The sequence below is a fragment of the Trichoplax adhaerens genome, genomic scaffold, assembly GCF_000150275.1.
Source record: "Trichoplax adhaerens TRIADscaffold_7 genomic scaffold, whole genome shotgun sequence".
In the NCBI taxonomy this organism is placed as follows: Eukaryota; Metazoa; Placozoa; class Uniplacotomia; order Trichoplacea; family Trichoplacidae; genus Trichoplax; species Trichoplax adhaerens.
In genome coordinates, this window is record NW_002060949.1 from 2,786,819 (window position 1) to 2,792,818 (window position 6,000).

Sequence of the window (6,000 nt, forward strand, 5' to 3'; positions counted from 1 at the left end):
ACAGAAGATGAAACTACAGGGCATACTATAATTTTACAGTACAACTGTAGACTGCATTTCTCTTCAATATTATTCAAACATGATGACAATCAAAACTAGGGAGTTCATTATTTTCAGTATTGCAATTTTTAAAGATAATAAAAGATTGGTTACGAAATGGTCTTCTACTGTATTACTGTACATTCATTCAATTCACATGACAACAAAGTTCCATTAAATTTGAATGTGATACCAAACAATAGTTTAATGATGATCATGACTTGATGAATTCGTAAAAATATCGATAAACATAGAAAAATTGATTTTTATATAGATCCATCAAACAGTAAAATCAATTTGTTTAGAAATTATTAGGATATTACAAGTAGCACTATCAACAGAACAATACAATAAGCTCCATTATATATCATATATAGATTTATGGGTATATATATAATACATTGACTAAATAAACTGGCATTGAAATACAATGCGTTTGGTGCACTGTAAATAGTTCATACAATAATATTTTAATTTGGATGTCAAAGTGTGTCGCAATGAATATCGGTGAATTGGATTGAAATATAAAAATCGATGGCTAAATTTCAGCAATAACAGTATTCATATCATACGGTATTGTATGCGATACATTACAATCAATGATCATATCTTCAGGTTGATATGTACGTACACTACTGCAGCTAAGGTGGCATTGGGATAAGTTTTCCTTATAAATGTTTCTTAAGCCTGTTCAATAATATCCAGATATTATCGAATACACCGGTTAAATATTGAAAAAATTAGTTGAAATCTAGTCCATTGTTAATAGTATCATTCCGTAAGAGTTGGTGATATTCACAAATGCTATTATGACATCGTGACTTTTCAAGCCTTTCCATGGCTTAAGGAGCTGTCACTATCTTTTCTAATCATTTCTTCACGTGTTTCTTCCTGCGTTAAAAAAAATCATAATGGAACATTCTATTATCAGGCCCACGTTTATTACTTTATTTATCCAAGATATTTAACTATTTATCGATATAATTTAAACTTTTTTATACAAATTATTATACGGATTTCATCAATGAATATCGTGTTACATATGCATCAATTCTGCAATCGAATTGCATAGTGAATCCTATAGCAGCATTTGATAATGATTATATCAACTTACCGTGGACAATGTCTTCGAATTGATATCGTCTAGAATAGCATTACATAAAAGATAAATACAATTTAAATTTCTCATTCATCAAGTAGTCATAAACCCAAGCAAGATACTTTGTAGCTTCAGAAATAATGATGAAATGATTATCAAGTATGAAGATTTTTGGTCTATACAGCACCTTAATGTTTTTAATATAGATTATGATGCTATCAGCACTTTAACAATTACCTGATGAAAAATAATCACTAGGAGCTACTTTTGCTCGGCTACGAGAACCTAGGTTCTTCTGTTTATTTCGCTTCATAGTCTAATTTTGAGAAAGTCGTACATAAAAATAAGATAACTATTATAATTAATTAGTTTATCCAAAGTTAATAAAAATTTTGTTTAGTAATTAAATTTATTAGACAGCCTTAATACAGAAAATGTGTACATATTGATGCTGTTAAAATAATTTTGAATTAAAACCTTCAACGGTGATCCTGAGCTGCTGGACTCATAACTAAATTTATTCGATTGGCGTGCTAATTTCGATTTAATCTGTAAAGAGTTCAATTATAGTTTTATAGAGGGTATTTTTTAAGCTATTAAATTGATAGGAAGTAATGTTAACCTCTGAATTGAAGCAGCAGTGAAAGAGGAAAAAGAAAAATCCCTGTGAAATAACAAGAAAATACCGCGTTAGTTCAAAATAGGAATAATTTGCTCTTACATGTACGTTTCTTATCTACATTAGATACTAGCTAATGTATAAGTACGAAACTTAGCTACTTTACCTGCAAGCCGTTAAAGATCACAAAGATGTAACTAAAGACAATAGTATTACTATCCACTGATAACAGACCAAATAGCCAAGTCAGACCCAATAAAGGTAAAAGAACAGTAACTGCTCTGAGGCTAGATCTACGAATACGAAAGATATTGCTTAGTTATGATAAAAACTTTATGTTGTGGACTTTTATTTAAATTGTCTAGATACATAAACGAAGACTAGTAATAAATGAAGCCTTACTTGAAGCTTTTCCAGTGGCCTTGGTTCTTTTGAACAATTTGAAACTTAGCCTTACCAACAACAATTCTCACCACAGTAGCCAATATCAATGTATTTATCTTTAGAAGGTAAGTAAGTAAAAATCAGATTCTAAAAGCACACGCTATTGCAGAAAGAATAACTCTGAAATTGCTATCATAATAATATGTTTTCATTAAAGCGACATAATTCAAGTAGAATATAGCAGACTTACTGAAATTATGACTATAGCTGGGGCAACAAATGCCCAAATCAATCCGTTTTTGACGGATAACCAACACCTAGACAAGAGAAGAATATAGACATTATTACTACGAAAATAAGTAAACCATTCATTTCATAAATAACATTAATTTAAATGAGGCGCATGTCGAATTGTACTTTCTCTATATTCTGTAGTATCGCAATATCATTTAACTTACACGCTATTTGTTCCGTAATCTTGATGTCTAACAGCAACAGATATAATGGTAATGATAAGTGGAATACCTATTAGAGGATAATACAAGCATCTATTTTAATAAATGACTTAGTTAGTACTTCTATATACTCTTCTAAGATTAAAACTGTTAAATTTTGTTACTGATTTTTAATCACAAGGGTATTTGTTTTAAAGAATAAAATATCATTAAGATCTCTCTGCATGTTCGTATATAAATTTATATGCTTACCCCATCCAAGAGAGTAATATATAATTGTTTTAGATTTGGTCTCAAATACTGTTACTATTTGGAAGTAAAGATGTATGCCTTCAACTAACATCCATGAAAAGATCGCAAGAAAGAAAAAGTGTTGATAGATAGCTAAAAATTTGCATGGCACCTATAGAGAGAATTCATTCATGATTATTATAACAAGATTCGGCTACCTTACTAACTCTTCACGAAATATGATACGACATAGCAAAAGATATTTTATTACACTAAGGGTTATTTTTCATCCTATTACGAATTAATTTAAATAATTACCGGCCAAAGCTTTACAGCATCACCCAACAGCAAGCCAATTTGTGCCAAAAGTAATGAGATCCCTAAATTCATATGAATTTGATATCGATCGCTAGTCAATCTATTACAGCCGATATCAGTAATAGAATAGAAAAAGCAATGCATTAGCGCAAAATAAGATGCAGCTATCATGGTTTTATCCCAGGATAACAAAAATCTATACAAATTTTTTTTGAAGTAAAATATAACGAATTACGAATATTTAAAAATTTAATTTAATATTACACTTTATTTTATAGCAACAATACAAAAGTAAAGTAGCCTTCATTATAATAAATAGATAACTAAATTATCTTATAAATGATCATGCAAGAAATTCTTACAACAATCGCTTGCAAAATATTATACATACCTAAGCATAAGAAACACTACAATAGATGCCAACGTTCCAAAGATAGATAGTGAACAAACTACGTACGTTATAATGGTTAGAATTCTTGCGTGATCTTGAGAAATCTATTTTTTAAACCATGTTTAAAATATTTTTCAGCAATCGCTTAATTTCTCGGACGTAATTATTCAAAATAAATTATAGCCTAAGCCAAATCACTTCTGATCAAAACACTAACCGGTGTATCAGTAACTCTCATCAAGATCGCAAAATGAGTAAGATGGACACATTTGCATTGCGTATGCGTTGAATTCGTAGTAATAATCTCACAACCTTCGTTCGACCAGGAACTGTGATAAAACAATTAGAAAACATAAAAAATATGTACTGAAATGATTCTGCTTTACAAATACAGCATGTTGTCCACTACCTTGTGGTAAAGTTCCAAAATGCACATGTTGGTTTATAACTAGCTGATAAATTCGTCTGAAATAGAACAAATAACAGGGTACTCTTAGTTTGATCATCTTCAAATATATAATTTCAGTGCTTTTCAACAAATTAAGTATGGATAATAAGGTCTAGTGCGTTTCGTATGCATCGAAGATTCACTGTTTCAGTAAATGGATAGACCTTATCTGTAGCGAATTTCTGTTGTTTTACCTGAGTATGGGTTAGCATAAAAGTAAATGGTTTGTCGGAAGTAAGGTATGGCGCAGGGGTCATAGAGCACGATATAAGATATGAGTTCACAATTTCAACTCTACTGTTTGTCCTAAAAAAGTAGATTATAATTAAATGATAAAAAATTTTTAATTTTTGAATCAACTTCAATGGTACACCCATAAAACTATTTTTGCCATTATTTTTAATCTTACAAAACTTTATTAGAATAATTTACCTATTAGTTGCTGAACCATTTGAATTGGGTAAGTATTGTAAAGTAGGATAAATTCCTCCAATGACGGTTACGCTACCTAAATGTTGAATCATAATATTTTAGTTTACGCGCATACGTTGCTTATGGTCATAATAGCGTCAACAATAATTTTACTAGATTTACGAATCTAATAACTTCATTCATTGGAATGTGATTTTCAAGATAGATATATTCATGATCTAAACAGAAACCTTTGGCTTGATCTGCTGCAGTTGAAGGGAGCACAAAGTAATTGTCATTGCGCTGCTCTGCCGATAATCTGAATCCGCCCCCTTGATGTAATGCGGTAGCATTACTCTTCTGGATTTTAACTCGGATCTCTGACGAATTATAAACGAACGACTGGCCATTTTGTAAATTCTTACCCACTTCTTGAGAAATATCATCAGTAAGTTTTAGCATTACACTGGTAGCTGCAAATCTCTAAACAAATTGCATTTGAAGTAAATTAACAATTTATGAGTGTTTGCTTTTTAAGTTTAACTAAAAACTGTCACATTTCATATTTGAATTCCTACTATAGTTTAAGATCATCCGTCAACAATGTCAAGAGTCGTAATGAAATCAAATACTTATCAACATTTCATCTTGTAATATATTAAAAGATAATGCTCATACCTTGCTTGCATTATGCCAGGCAGAAACCGTGTTTGCAGATGTCATAGAGCCTAATACTTTATAAAATCCCTATACAGAAGAAATTTAATTTGCGGATCGATATTACAATAAATTCATTACGAGTTCGGTTTTGATTACTATATCGTCATTTCCTTAATAGTAGGCCTTCTAAACAAGCTATTTAGTCAATCTTACATTGAAAAATTTCACTTTCTTTTCGAGTGTAACATGAGTAACGTTGACATTCCTTTGCATTCGTATCAATGCATCTTTAGAAGCTACAAGATCACCGCCATTGACAAGGCTACCGTTGAAAGCAGTGTTTAACCTGGATAAAACATTGGTAGCAGCGCTAACATTGTGCAATGTCGCAGTCGATTGAATCTAAATTGTTGATATGATATTATCATTAATAATTGCTTAATATATTGCCATGTAATCTGAGACAACATCGAATTTAAAGATAAACAGTGGCAATGCAGAAATCTACTTAGAGCTAACAAAAATTAACTTACACTCAGGTAAAGAGATTGAAAATTTTGTGATAACTCGTCCTTTTGGATTTCAGTGACCGTAGGTTCGACAGTAGCTATATGATTGTCGAATGCAACGTGAGTAAAACAGGTTAATTTTTTAATCAAAATTCAACTTAGATTTATGATTTATGGCAAGCCAAATTGTTAACCTACCAATATTTCCATTTGTAGTGGCAATAGTTGTTGCTGGTGAAGTTGTTACTAATGAATTGATAATTTAGAACGATAAATTTCAGTAACAAATTCAGGAAGTAATCATCATTCTTCAGTTTGATGATTTAAAATAAACTACGTGCTTTAAAAAATTTTCATGCCCTACCCTTTGCATTTATCGTTACTTTAGCAGTAGATGATGTCGTCTGTACTTTTACTGTTGTCCTTTCTGTAGTTG